Source organism: Anomalospiza imberbis, chromosome 2 (genome assembly GCF_031753505.1).
Source record: "Anomalospiza imberbis isolate Cuckoo-Finch-1a 21T00152 chromosome 2, ASM3175350v1, whole genome shotgun sequence".
Taxonomy (NCBI): Eukaryota; Metazoa; Chordata; class Aves; order Passeriformes; family Viduidae; genus Anomalospiza; species Anomalospiza imberbis.
Window position 1 is genome coordinate 40,225,191 of NC_089682.1, and position 15,494 is coordinate 40,240,684.

Here is a 15,494-nt window from a genome sequence, read left to right on the forward strand (position 1 = left end):
TTTTGTCTGACTAAACTGTGAAGAGAACTTGCTAACACTTCATATGAAGTTCAGAGTTATATACTAATGCAGTACAGACTCTGGAAAATATGAAAGCTAAAACTGAAGACATCAACTTCAGCACTGCCTATGTATTAGAAATTGGGAATGAATTTTGAGTCATTAATGCACAATTACAAAATGTTTTACACCACCTACCTGTCCTTTCCATATGCAACCATTTACAAGGAGCATTCCTTCAGTAAACCTTTGAAAATTTTTATAAGCATTCCAGTAAAAACATGCATATGACCCATTCCCTGGAAAATTACTCAAATGCATCCCAGTGGTATGTAGGTTTTACAAACTAGTCCTCCTTATTAAGCAGTCCTTCTTAACCTCCCAAGCAGCACATCAGGAGAACAGTTTTAATCCCTAAATCCTGACTCATTCTATCCCCATTATCACTGGTGGATAACGAGGAAACAGCCTTTCTAACAGTACAAAGATTTTCAATATGAAATACAAAGTTAGCAGAGATCCAATGGCTTCAATCTGGAAAATTAGATAAACTCCATTTCTACAACAGTTAAAATCACAATAAACAATTTCCTAGAGGCATGACAGAAACTGAAATCCCCAGAGTCGTTATCTTCTTGTGGATATACTTGGACTACACAGGAAGTTATTGGCTGAAGAAAAAAATCCTCTGTGAAATTATATAGCCTCTGCATTGCAGGAGGTTGTCAGCATTATCAAATTGCTCACTCTGACATGAATAATAAATCGAAGATTCCACAAAACAGTTCAGTAATGCCACTTATACTTTTCTGAGTTTTATGAAGAACAGATTCTCTCTTAGTTTGTGTTATGGTGTAAAATACTCAATTTATAAGTTCTGCTATAACAAAACCAAAAGCTCTCATTACTATGTTGAAAGTCATATTGTAAGGAAGGAAATCAGCCAACAGACAGATTGCAAAATCCATTTCCTCTCAACACAGGAAAAATTATCCCTGTTATGGACATCATTTTGGGATAAGGACTCTACCTAAGCAGTGTGGTGTGTTGGGGGCACAGTCATCCACAACTCTTCCCTTAGTGGGGTCTCAGTCTTCCCCATGACAAAGGAATCCGTGGGAATCCAGCATTCCATCCATTTAAAGCAGAACTCATACTGAGTCTTGGGAGCTGTACTAAGCTGGATAGTTTTATTTTAGTCTATTTTTCACATAAGAAACACTTCCATAAAGTTTGTCAAGAAACAGATTGCAAACATGCAAATTAAATCTACCAAATTTCTTGAAGAGCACAGAGAAAGAGAGAACTGATGCTATGATATGGTCCCAACTACTTTCCTTTTTTTTTAAGAAATTGTGAATTTAACCCACAGGAATTTGTAAAATATTTGTGAAATGAATTATTCTGTATTTGAAAGTTCCATCAAATAAGAGAAACAGTGAGAAGACATTAGGTAGCAAAAATAATTTACTCTGTGTATCTACCTTCAATCTTACTAAAAAAAAAAACCCAACCAAACCAAATGCAAACCCTCCTCAGGGATTGATTTTGTGTACATATGCCCTCTGAAAAGGTAGGATTTATATCTCATTACACCATTAAGAAGGCTTTCTGTGATTAAAGGAAGATAATCAGCTTTCAATTTCTCCTGAAAACAGAAGTGAGGTCTAAAAGCCATATTGACAATTAACCAGACACTCATTCATAGGTAATACAATAAATAACACAGGTAAGGCAGAAGGGAATTGGTGGCCACACACCAGTATCCCTTTACAGCTGGGAAAGCTTAAAAAAAGCATCTTTACCCATACTGTCTTCCATGCATTTTAATTCAAGAACTACCCAAACAGAAATTGCTGGTGAGTTTTTATATTATGATTTCTGCATCCTTTATTTACTTCCTGTAAAATTATTGCCAGTTTTTGACTTTCTTCCAAGCTCCAAATTATTTCAAAATGTGGCAGTCCCATTCAGAAAGTGATGTTTCATTTCAAGAGATCCACATGTGTGCAAGCTCACACAAGATTAGTGGATCCAGCTTTGAATCCATTTTTCAAAGTGACACACAAAAGGATCACGTATGGTTCATATGGAAAATGACTGAAAGGTTTTAAGGGCATTAACTTTCCAAAATTTTGGTAAGAAACAACATTTTCTAAAGATGGTTGCAAGATTCTCAGAGTTGTATGACATTACATCCCCTTACTCCTCCTATTAATCATGACTGGCATCCAACAGTATTTTTAGAGAGTTATGGGGAAATACAGGCTGCTCCTAGACCATGTTCTCCTCTTCTCTGTCAGAAACTCTCTCTAAATTTCCAGTAGTTTGGGATATGATAGCAAAGAAGCTCTCATATCACCCAGATTTATCAGACTCCGAGTTGGCTATGACAATATCTGTATTACATATGTAAAAGAAACAGAACTACATCTGATGTGCCAAGGGAAAAAGAAAGACAGCATTCTTTTGCTTATGCTACATGCTGCAGACTTCTCCCTGTTCAGTTCTGGAGACAGTGTTTTAAAACTAAAACCCAGAAAAGCAGTCTGGGTTGGAATTAATTGTAGGTATACTTTGTAAGATACAATAGATTTTTTTGTTCATTAACATCACTTTTTTAAACTACTAATAGACACTTCTTAATCCTGGTAGCTGTTATTTATATTAAATTTATAAACTCCTAGTGCTAGCTAAGGTGGATCTCCTTGCCAGCCTCTGAAGGGTAATTTGGAGCATCACTGAAATTAAATGATGACACTAAATACTTGGATTTTCTAAAAGAGACACACCAAAAGTGGAGAAATTTTTTAAAATTGCTTAACATCAGAAATCTTCTCTGTAAATTATTGAGTAGAGTAGTTTGCTACCCTTTAAGTTTCCCTCCTCTGCCTTGAAAACCTCTTGAAAAAGAAAAGCACATATTCTGAAAAGAAACATAGTTGGCCAAAACACTATGGAATTTTTTTGGGAGTCTGAAGAGAGGGGAGGGAAGTGCATGTGGGTACACCACAGTAATTCTGGGGGGAGTTGTATTCTTTCTTTAAACTATGGCATAGTAATTTACTTGCCCATCTGTAAACAAATATCAAAGGACAGGCGAGACAAAGAAACTGAGCAACTTGATTTTATCTGAGGAGTCTGGCTAGTCTTTGAATTAGCAGCCTAATTTATCTGCTAATTCCAGTTCTTAATCAAAAAGCTGTCTTGAAGTCAGACATTAGCATACATCATCAGTTTGTCAGCTGGAGAACAAAATAATAACAAAAAATGTAAACTTTGTTTCTCTCAAATCACCAATGTTAACTGAGCATATGAATCAGAAAATATCTTACAATGTTCAGGAATACAAGAGGAAAAATGTAGCAGAGAACAGAGCAAATAACTGAATCCTTGTAGTCACATGAGGAAAAACTATGTTCTGTTCAAAGCAAGGCTTTAATGTTCATAGGTAAAAATAGCAATTTTTGAGAGGAGGTATTTTTGAAATATATAATAATATTAAATCTGAAAAATACCATAATTAGCTCTGCTTTCTTTAGTACCCATGGTGAGGAACTTGATGAAACTAATCTATATTTCCCAAACTGCTCCAGTTTCATCAAAAAGAGGCACCAAATTCTACGACTGCCCTATTTTTTGTTACTTAAAAAAGAACAACAACAACTAGCAATATCTGTGTTCATCACAGTTTCAAGTTGGATGCAGGAACTGTGAGATGGCCTCTTTGGATGCTCTGCATTATTTATTTGGAAGCCAAGAACAAATCACTCATCTAGGCAAGAGCAGATAATAGAGAGCAATAATGTGTTACTAGATATCCATCATGCTTTAGCACTGCTTTTAGTACCTTAGACACTGACACTTGTTGGCCCATCTTCAATATTTTAATCTCAACATGAATGTACTGGAAAATAAAAGAAACTGAAATGGGCTCTCTTATTATTATATTGTCACCAAGAACATTGATTAAGTGGCCAGGTGAGGGGCTGCTCTGGCACATCCTATGAAACCAGCTGCAGGTTTTCCAGGAGTACAAACAGCTGCTGTTATCATCCCACCTTATATAACAATTTTGTGTTAGGAAGAAAAAAGCCAGAAAAAACCCCAACTTTAACACACAAGTTGTTATTCATGAAAAATGTTCACTTTGTCCAAATATAACATCCAACTTCAGTTAATCCTCAGAACTTTAGGCACACTCTCATTTCTCAAGCCATTTCTCTATCTCAACATCTGTCTCAAAAAGGAAAACTGTTTCAAGGTTTTCTGTCTCCATGCTACTCCTTAAATGCTGAAGAAAATACAAAGAGGAATTTGCAAGGTGTAAATGGCATGAATAGGGTGAATAAGAATCTCATACCAGAACTAATTCAAATTGGCTTCCTTGAATGGATGTTAACTACTGGGGATACTCTTGAAATAGTCTTAAAGTAAAAAAGGTTATGGTCACAGAATTCAGCTCCAATTTTCCTTACAACATCCGCTCTTAACAGCAAGATTCCACACACAGTAGATTCCCCCACACTTAGATATATACTTGAAGTTTAGATAACAGCTTTGCTCACAGTTTACTAAAAAAGTTATGAATGGTCAGGTTAATTTTCAACTTCAAAACCTGAAATGTGTTTCTGATAAATTCATCAAAAATTTCCAATGTGCAGACCAGTTTCTTAAAAGTAATATAGCTCCTACAGGGATTAATGATTACAGTCCTTATCTCAAAATTATTTCTAATAGTCTTGGTTAGCAATTATTGCACTCTGTAAGATCTCCTAAGAAGTCAGCAGTCTTTTGATAGCAGATGGCAAGTCACATAATGAATCTGTAGAGATTTTTCAGATTCTTTATATGGTAACCACAATGTCCTTTGTACAGTAAGTGTCATTTCATACTCCTTGAAACTCAGTTAAACACACATTAGAATTCTGGACACATTACTCAATGTAGTTTTGATATTTAGTGCTAGATGCACTAAAAATTTCCTTTAGAAGTCCTAATGCCACACTAACTTATCTTAAAGAAAAAAGAGCTCAATTGCCATGCATTTTTCTATTTAAAGGATTTTTTATAAGGCTAGAAATGTTTAATTACAACAGAAAAGATGAGGGGTTGACACACCTTGAATGAAGCAAGCAACTTTCTCAACAGTTCTGGAAATTTTAGCAGCTGCATATGTGTTGTGAACATGATACAAATCTGAACACAATACTGAGTTCCAAGAAAGGTGTTGTTTTGGGTAAGTAAGGCGTAGAAAATTCGAATTGAACCAAAACTAACACTCAAATTTTGAAATACACAGACTCATACTTAATATATCTTTCCCTTCATTCTTCCCTTCTTTTTACTGCAAGTACTTATTTTCGTTTATGCAGGCACTCCTCTAAGAAATTTGAGTTCAAATTTAAAAAATAAAAGAGGAAGAAGCCCCACTCCTCAATGCCTACACAAATTATTTAGAACCTGTTTGTACTTTACTACAACTCTTCTCAGCTACTTTATAGCTTCCATATTGACTAACTTTAAAAAAGTCCTTGTCTGTAATTATTCCTGTATTTGCAGTGCTGCCTAGAACTGCCACATCCACAACAGCAAAATTAAGCATATTATGAAAACTATTTTTAAGTTTAACAATTACATTTTAAAGTTTGACTTTTATGCTTCTAGAACATCACAGATGACCTTTCATGTAATAGAAATAAAAGAACATGAAAAAATCTTACTTGCCTCCTAACAGCAAAACTTATTGAATTTCTTTCCTGCCTTCTTACAAGAAAAGAGAAAATTATTACCAGCATAGAGCTATAAGCATTGTTCTATCATGACAACATGGGCTCTGTTTGACTTAAGGATCATCAATAACTGAGTTTCAGGAGTATTGAGACCCTCAGCAGAGCTCATTTATTTTTAAATATTCCTATTACAAAATAGCATGAGGAATCTTTTATTATTTTTTGCTCTACCTGCTTTGTGATAGGAATCTTCCAGCTACATGGTTTTTAATCTGTAACCTTAAAAAAAAAAAAACAAAACACCAATAAACCCCACTACATTATCTTAACAGGACTATTAATGAGATGCAGCTATAAATATCCTAAAGACTTTGTCCAAAGCCAGAAAATACAAGGCAAATATTTAGTGGGCATTGCCTGAAGGAATGGATTTCAGTTTGCTACAGCACGGACAGTGCAATTCCCATGTTAGCCACCTAACAATATTATTGTATCCCACTGAGGCATTACACAGCATTGCATGCCTCTGAAAATGGGATTTTACTTTGGGTTTTTGTGTTTACATAATTTATTTTTTTATTCAGAAATCATAAAAAACTATAGTTGCAAATGCAACTGTGCCAATGCCAGCCTAGGTGACACACAGGAGGCAGCCAGGGGAAGGGATGCGCCCCCCTTTCTCCAGACTCCTCAGGCTGGGCAGCTCCAAAAAGGAAGACATCTGTCCCTTCCTCACACTGAAACAGTTAATTTGGGCTGCAAATGGCAGAACACAAGGAGGAAAATGGTGTCTCCTCTGCTACTATTTCCAAAATCCCAGGGAGAGAGAAGTATTTGTACAAAGATAAAAAATGTAGTTACCAAAACAGCCTGGTTAACACTCTTTTTGTGCCCTTTACAGCAAAATTGGTGTAGAAATGAGGTGCCTGTGCATGAGTGGATCAGTGGACCTGCTCACTGAAGCCCAGTGTTCCCAAATTCATCCCTGTCTCTGGGTTTTGTCCCTCCATGTCTCAGTCAATGATTACTTGGCTGTGTGGAGCCTATGACAATATCAAACATTTTTTGTGGCTAACACAGGAACAAACATTTGCAAGTCTTCAGTACAACTGATACAATGGTTTCTGCAAGAGGGATCAATGGCTTTTGTCAATATTATTTCTGCAAAATGTTAATGATATGAATGACATTAAGTCAAATTGATCCAAACAAAAATAAGCACTTGGTATTAATACACTGAGTATATTCAGGCCATATTGCTGCTCCAATAAAGGAAAAAGATCAATTCAAGCATTGCCAAATAGTAAGTTGCTAACAATCAAATTAACAAAAAACAGATAAGCATGTGTAAGATGTCATTTATCAGCTGGGTTGCTTTGATGGAATTACACACTGAAAGATTTTTAATCTTATCTTTTCAAAATTTAGGAAATTGAACAAATATAGGAAAATAAATTGAAAAAAAATTCCCAAACAAATAACATAGTAAGAGATGGATAAGTTTTAACCTGTCCTGCTTTAGTAGTTTTCTGTATTACTTCTCCCAGTCTGATTTCAGCATGAATGTGACTATTGTTATATGACAAAAGCTTAAGACCTTCAAAAGATTTTTTTCTCAATCTATTTTTTCTAAAATCAACATTCAAGATGCTCTAAAGGCATGGCAAGTTCCCAATATGAAGGAGCAATATTTTTTCCAACAGGTACAGTCACTCCACAGTTCTTCCTGGTTGGATGCTTTTGCTTATCACTTAGAAATCTTACAAACAGTTAAAAAGGGATGTAACCTGTAGATTTATGTCTGATGCATGCTCTAAAATTTGAGCTGGGAGGTTCACACATTAAGTTGCTCTTGTGACCAAAAGTAGGAGTCGGGAGATCTTGCTGCTCTTGCAAGAAACAAACCTTGAGCTACATGAATCTTCTCAAATACTTTCTCCATGAGATCACAAAGGTAACGTGACAGATTATCTGCTTAATGCTCAAAAAGACTCCAGCATTTTCAAATGAGATACTCCATAAGGCTGGCAAAGCACTATCATCACAAAGCATTATAAAGTCACCATTGTTACTGCTCTACCACAAGATCTCAATAATGAAAAAAATAAAAATCTCACTTCTATTATGCTAAAATAAGCACTGAAACAAAGTAAATGGTAACTAGCATGCAATAGTGCATAATTTATCCACAGTTACTTACACAGGGGTTGTTGTTACATTACCCAAGAGTCTGAAAAAGCACCCACTACATGACATCTACTGTAATCCAGTCAGAATTTCATATTTAAAAGTATCATTTGGGGAGCAGGGAAGAAAGTAAATTAATTTTGAATACATAAATATTCCTAGAAAATGCTGTTATTTCACATACTACCTCTGTTTTCCTAGGCTTATGTATGCAATCGTGACATTATACATTCAATATTTTTGCTTCAGAAGTACACTACATTAACATAACCAATCTCAAGCTAACAAAACAAAACAAAAAAAAAAAAAACCTCCCAAACACCAAAATTATTAAAAAAGAAAAGGAAGGAAAACATACCACTAGGAAAGAATAAAAAGAAGACATATTACTATGGTCTGAATAATGTCACATTCCATTATTGATTAAAATGATTTTACCATGACATTTCATTCATCAGATTCCATTTCTCATTACACATAAAACCTTAATATTTATCAAGCTTACACAAGGCTTTTCTTCTCATCAAGCAATGCATTTCCTCTCTCCCCTTTAAAACTAGGTTATATTATGTTGAAGGGTCTACACTGTCTTTGAACTCTCTCCTTCTCACACTTGACCTCACTACTATCACTTTTTATCTCATTATAGTGAATGTTATTAAGTATTTATGTCTAACAAGGTGATTTTGATGGTTCATCCTTTTTAAACAATCCTGTGATCATTTTCTGCTAGCAGGAAATAAAGACATTTCATTAAATCAAGATCTATCGGCTACCACTCAGAATTAATATTCTTTTTAGTCAGGACATTTAAGACCTTCACCAAATACAATTGCAATGCATTTTTGATGGTTAAAGATGGAATTGTCCAATCCTCAGACATCCAGCATGCACATTAATTTCAAAGAGAAATTTTAGATTTTTACAGAATGCAGGCTCAACACATTAGTTAAAGGAACAGGTTAACCCTGGAATGCATTATACTGTTATTATGGATGCCTAGGGAAAACAAAGAAAACTGCAGGTGCATAGGAAGTTTACTCTAGATTAAATAAGTCTTTGTAATCACCCTTTTAAAATCTATTACTTTGACATATATTACATATTAATGCCTATTATTTCTGGAAAAACATGTGAAATTAATTAAAAAAGAGATTACCCTGGCAAAAAGTAGTGGTACATAAAAGGTGATTCTGCATTCTGTATTAGTAGACCTTCCCCAAAAACTCAAAGTATGCACAATACAAGTAAAAGCATGTAAAACCTCAGCTCTGATATATTGCAAGTCATGATAAAGCTCATATTCATTTCATTAACTTTTTGACCAAATATCATAGGATTAGCAATAAAATCATTTCACCTTATGGAGGTTATCTAGAAGACAAAGTGCCACCTACTCTTATACTAAACACAGTCCTGCTTTATCTCCACATTATTATACACATCACTGGACTTTATCACTACAAACCAGTTGTATTTGCAGAACTTCATCAAAAAACCTTCACTTTTTCTTTTCCTAAATAGACAGACAGGCTTATGATCCTCTCAATCTTAATCCTTGAAACAATTCACAGCTTGGAAATACTCCAATCAAACACAATATACTGACAGGTAGAAAATCTATTGACCAAAGCAAAGCAAACAACAGTACCACTATCCCCCCAAACCACATAAAAATACACCCAAATTTCCCAAACTTCATCTGTATTATTTCAATGATTAACAATCTGAACTTTCAAAAACACCTTTTTCTTTTATAAACAATATTTTCTGTTTCAGAATTTAAAAATGAAAAAGGCTTTGTTTTCTTCTAATATTTGTCCAGCTGTGGCAAAGAACAAAAAGAAGTTAAAATACTTATGCTTTTTTTATAAACTGCATTTAAAAATTTTGTGAACCTATATATTTTACTGTGTTTGAGACTGAGAAATTAATATTTGACCAATATAAGAAATACTTATCACAATAAGCAACTTTAGACTTTCGCTTCAGGAACACAAAACAATTAAAACAGCTTGACAATTTCCCATATAGGCTGAACATTAAACTTCTAAGTTTCAGTGCAGCTGGCCAGTTTCTAAGGTTTCCTCCCCAAAAAATCATAGCTGGAGAATGATGAAGTATAATACAACAGACAGCAAGCACATGGCATGTAAGCACATGTAAAAGATATTGCACAAGAATTTGACACTAACAGCTACATTACTTCCACTCCCAAGAACTAAAACAATCACTTTTAGGAAACTGGCCACAGTAAAGCAGTGGTCGATAAAAGCAATCATGCCAGCTACATTGTAGCTGAAGTCAGTGGCACAATTATTTTTATTTTTAAAGCAGTGACATACCAGTGAACACATTCCACTGAAGATGAAGAGTCTGGGAAGTATCTATAAAGCAGATCCATCTGGAAGAGCAGCTGAAATAGTGAACAGAATGAATTTCCCACTTTTAGGTGTCTTGCATAATTTCTTAACCCTTGCCCTTAGATTTCAACAGATCTCTTCAATCTAAGGCTTTCAGTATTTAACTACCAGCCCTACACAAATACCTGAAGAAAGGGGCCCAGTTGTCTGAGCCTCCTTAGACCCTACTTAGATAAATAAAAACAAGCCATTTTCACCACATACAGTACTTCTGTTCTGCTAAATCTTTACCTTTCTGTTTGGCTGTCTTTTAGATTTCATCTGTTGATATTGCACTTTCTGCCTCCAAAATAGAAATTATTTCTGTGTTGGTGCATATTTATGAGAAACAGCAATGTGTAAGAACTCAAGCTGTGAGGAAGTCTTTACCCTGAGATCCCTGTGGTCCCTCAAAACTCTCCTCAGCTGTTGCAAACCCACAGGAGACCTATTTGTTTATGGAAGTATGCCAGGTGTTTCTCTTTCATAAATATTTAATTAATCAATCTTGTGAGGAAAAATGCAGCCTGCACAACACTCCCGGTAATGAATATGTGTTAGCTGTCTCGATTTTTTCCCCTCAGAAGCTGATTAGTTATGTCATTTGTAAAAAAAAAAAAAAAAAAGCAAATCCATTGTATTTCAAACAGGGAAGCAAAGCACAGTGGTTTTGGGGGAGAAGTTTGTACCAAATAAGACACAGAAAAAGGGGAATATAAAAATCTATAGCTGTTCTGTTAGCAGAAAGGGGATGCCACAGGCCAGTGGATTTGAAAATGTGTGTTTTCATTTTCTCATGATGAAGAGTCACTTGAAAGCGATGCACAAAACCCACTCACCTGGGTATATCAGGTCACTTTACTGAGTCCTGCTATTATGGCCAGCCAGCCCCTCCTGAGATCTGAGACCCTGTGCCCTCCTTTCACCTGTGAGAACCTATGGATCACATCTCGGTGGGAGTAAGCAGCACTAAACATGAACTCATTTGTAAAGAAAAATAGACCATATTTGAGGAAATACTGGACACACTGATTGGCAATTAGATCTCAGTAAGTATAGATTATCAAAGACTTCAAATTTCTTTATATTTTCTAGAAGTAGAATTTCAATCATGTGGTTAGGAATATAATATCCTGATGTAGGAAGACAAAGATACCACTAGACCACAGTTCCGAGGACCTAAGATTGATGCCTGACTCTGCATGGTAAAAATCTACTTAAATGGCAACAAAGAACTCGCTCTGTCACACATCTGCCATGCTCAGGGTTTGTCTGGGGTTGGGTTTGCCTGGGGTCGTGCAGAACTAAATTAAAACTGAGTAAGTGTGCTCAGCTTTAACTACACACAGGATTGAAAAATGTGAAATAGTCAAAAAGAAAATTTAAGGTCTGGTGAATGATAAATAATAAAGGGACGATTGCAAAGCAAAAGAAATCTCAAATGGTCCTTACTTTGTGTTTTACACTCTTCTTTGGGCTGACTTTTTTCCTGGGTAGCACACAATATGTACAATATATACAATATTTTAATATCTATAGATAATAATTATGAAAATAAAAATATAGAATATATAATTCTTTTGTTAAGGGAAGGTGTGTAGATGACATTTTAGCAGGGGCTTAGTCCTTGGGAGTGCTCAGCACTGGCATCATGGGTTTGGTACTTTTCGTATTTAGCAATATCATACAGTGAGAGTAACTTACACTGGATCTAAAGCACAAAAATGACAGCTGAAAACACAGTCACATAGTCAGTGTCACTGGGGCCAGGCTTTTACTTCTACAGATTGTTATTTTTGAATTAATTAAAAAGAAAAAAAACCCACACACACACACAAAGAAACAAACAATGTATTTTGGATTTTGCAAAAGGAGGTATTTCAGCTGATCATCTAATAAGGCTATATTTTTATACCAATTCTCAGAGAAGTAAGATAATAGTGACAAAAGAGCTCTTAACTAATTAAGTTTTAATTCCTGTACTTAGACATTTATAAGCATAAAGTTTTACTGATGACATTATTAACATTATTATCTATTCTTAATAATATTTTAAGATCTGTGGTGGGGACTGAACTACTGCTGTCTGACAACAATACATTTCAGCCTTGTTGCACATTTTGCAGACATGGCTCAACATACAATATTAATCTGGCTCATGCTTAGGCTATTCTACTTGTAATGAATCCAAGAACTTCTTGATTCCGAATAGTTGCACTAAATTTACATGAATTCAGGCTGAGATTTCTCCTCACAATTTTCAGTTACATGAGAAAAGAGTAAAATTTTCTATTTTAATTTAAACATGACAAGTCAGTCTATGACATTTAGGAGTTCAACACTCATCCCTACAATAGCAGATTTCTCCTTGTCTGGATTCCTTGGTTTTACACACATGATTCTTCTCCCCTTCTTTGTTTTCTTGGCACATCTCCCCTTCTAAATTGCAAATGAAAGAATACACATTTCTTCTCATTTTCTCTCCACTCAGAGCCCACAAAAAGTAAACATGTAGAGCCAAAGTCATACACATGAAAACACAATGTCAGTCATCTAATACATCTAATTTTAAACAATGAAATATGAGTATAAAACTACTATTTCATAATTCTCTTCTGCTTTATAAAGTCCGAGTCAGTGTATGGTACAAAAATCTGACTTATATGACACAGATACCTATTAAAACGACACGGTTGGCACTTTAAAGCACACAGCTCATTAGCTGATTTCAGTGTTTCCTCAAGTGATTATTTAAAGGACCACTGAATACAAAATTATGGTGGCAGAATAATATGAAGTAGCTTAAAAAGCTTACAACTGGTGACATCTTTAACTTGAAACACGTGACTGTAAAAAATATTTTACTTTTCCCATAAATGTTTCTTGCACCTACATAACTCAAATAGAAATGCAAAATAAACCCCATAAAAATACCTTGTGAATTATCTCTACAAGCCATTTTTCATTTAGAAGTATGTTTCGCATTCACACCCTTGTACTTTGTGCAAAATGTAAACAAATTAAATTTGTGGAGAGAATCTGTTTTACAGTAATGAAAGGAGAAATCATAAATTAAACATCATCTTAAAAAGAAAAAGGCAGCCCCCCTCAAGTGACAGTATGTAGAGTTTTATGGCATTGATATTATCTAAACCGATGGGTTCTCTTTAGCTTATCATGTTTCTGAGGTTTTGTGAGAGATATTGGTTGAGACATTCTTGAAAAACTGCACCGGAAACCTGAAATGTCCTTATTGTTTGTGTATCTATGCTGCAAACCACCATTCTTCACTACATTGCTCCCCCCTGCATCTCTTCCAGAGTATATTTGGAGTACAGTTTAGGCTAAACACAAAGGCTGACAGGCTTTTCCAGTGGCAGAAAAAGCAGTACTTAGTGCTGAGTGAATTCACAGACAAAAAGGGTACCTGTAGTGCTACACACCTTCTCGGGCATTGTCAGCCTTACCAGAAAACCATGGGCATGTTTAGGTTCATGTCTGACCATGTTAACTTGAAGGAGTCACTTAAGAATAAGAAAGGTTATTTGGTGACATATGGGATCAGTTTCCTTGTTATTCCCTCTTTTACTTTATGCATCTTGACCTTTTCCAGCTATCCCAAGAGGAAACTAATGTGATCTCAAAGGAACATTTGGGCATTGGTATATCATTGCTCTGTAGCTGAGCTGCACAAGGATTCAGTTACCATATTTATGTGGCCGAGGTTTCTTAAGGGAACTTCTGTGGCTCAATATGACTTTTGCAGACATTTGTTAATATTGTTAACAGAAATATAGCCTGGGAATACTATATTAAAATATCAATTCCTTCTCAGAAAAGAATCAGATAAATATCTGTCCAACGTTACTACAGCAATAATTATTATCTCAAAGGGTGTAGTTGTGTTATCTAGCTCCCCAGTGGATAAATTGCAAGGTCAGTTTTAGGGAGAAAATGTATCTACCACTGAAAAATAACACAGTACTAGTTTTGATGCAGCATGCGCTAGTATTTTTATGCAATTGAGGTTTTGTTTCCACTTTTATCACTTTAGATAAAATTAAGACTTGATGAAGAAAAACACCATCATTGCCAGAGATGACATGCAAGAAAAAAAATATATGAAAAAAAGGACAGATTGGGAAGGAGATTATAAAAAAATAGTGATATGCACAGCAATGTATCCTACTCACACACACAGAACCCTTCAACAAAACAACAAACAAACAACACAAAAAAAAAAAAAAAGGAGGTGGATATATAATGAAATACTATGCAGATCTCTCATAAATTCCCTGGTAGATCACACAGCCAGTGGTACCCAGAAAGTGATGTAGCACCATTCATGAGAGCACCAGCAAATCTGCATTTCATTAGCAGCAGCGAGCAGTGATCCTGGTGATGCACTGAGTCAGTCCTGGTGGTTCACTCACTTCAGCCAAGAGCCTGAGGAAGTTGCTCCACCTCCCTGTGTGTCCTGCCTCCATCCCAGTGGAGCTTGCTAGGACCTCTAGGCTTCTTCATAGCTCTTGCTGTTACTCTTACAGAAAGGTAGAGAAAATTTAATGATCGGTAAAAATGCTGGAGGAACTCCACAGGGAGAAGACTGGTTCCCTCTCAGTCATGGTGTGTGGTGACATTCTCCAACACATGACAGATCAAGTATTCCAAGGAAAGGGCCTTTTGCCTGGCAGGGCAGTCTTGATCCCTTTTTTCCTTAGGACACCAACAAAAGAGTATCCAAAGGAGGGCTACAAAGAGGGTGAAGGAACTTGAGGGAAAGCGTGTGAGGTCACTTGGTCTGTTCAGCTTGGAGAAGAAGAGAATGAGGGCAGACCTTGTTGGCCTTCAACATCCTCATGAGGGGAAGTGGAGAGGCAGCCACCAATCTCTTTCCTCTGGTGACCAGTGACAGGACCTGAGGGAATGGCCTGAAGCTGTGTTGTGAGAGGTTTGGGCTGGATATTAGTAAATGGTTCTTCCCCCAGAGGGAGATTGGGCACAGAAATGGGCTCCCCAGGGAAGTGATCACAGCACCAAACCTGACAGAGTTCAAGAAGTGTTTGGAAAATGCCATCAAGCACATGGTGGGATTTTTGAGGTGTCCTGTCAGGGCCAGAAATTAGGCTTCGATGATCCATGTGGATCCCTTTCAACTCAGGATAATCTATGA

The 15,494-nt window shown here is 35.9% G+C and overlaps 1 protein-coding gene and 1 long non-coding RNA gene across 21 annotated transcripts in view; both read right to left on the reverse strand.

Annotated features, from left to right (window-relative positions):
• The window catches only part of LOC137466258 (uncharacterized), a 40,343-nt gene extending 29,411 nt beyond the window's left edge, over positions 1-10,932 (reverse strand). The window contains exons 1-2 of the long non-coding RNA XR_010995083.1: positions 10,574-10,932; positions 10,265-10,335 (exon numbers count right to left, since the gene is read on the reverse strand). This is a non-coding gene — a long non-coding RNA (uncharacterized lncRNA). The remainder of the gene's footprint in view (positions 1-10,264; positions 10,336-10,573) is intronic.
• The window catches only part of ROBO2 (roundabout guidance receptor 2), a 1,029,216-nt gene that overhangs the window by 584,276 nt on the left and 429,446 nt on the right, over positions 1-15,494 (reverse strand). The window lies entirely within an intron of this gene.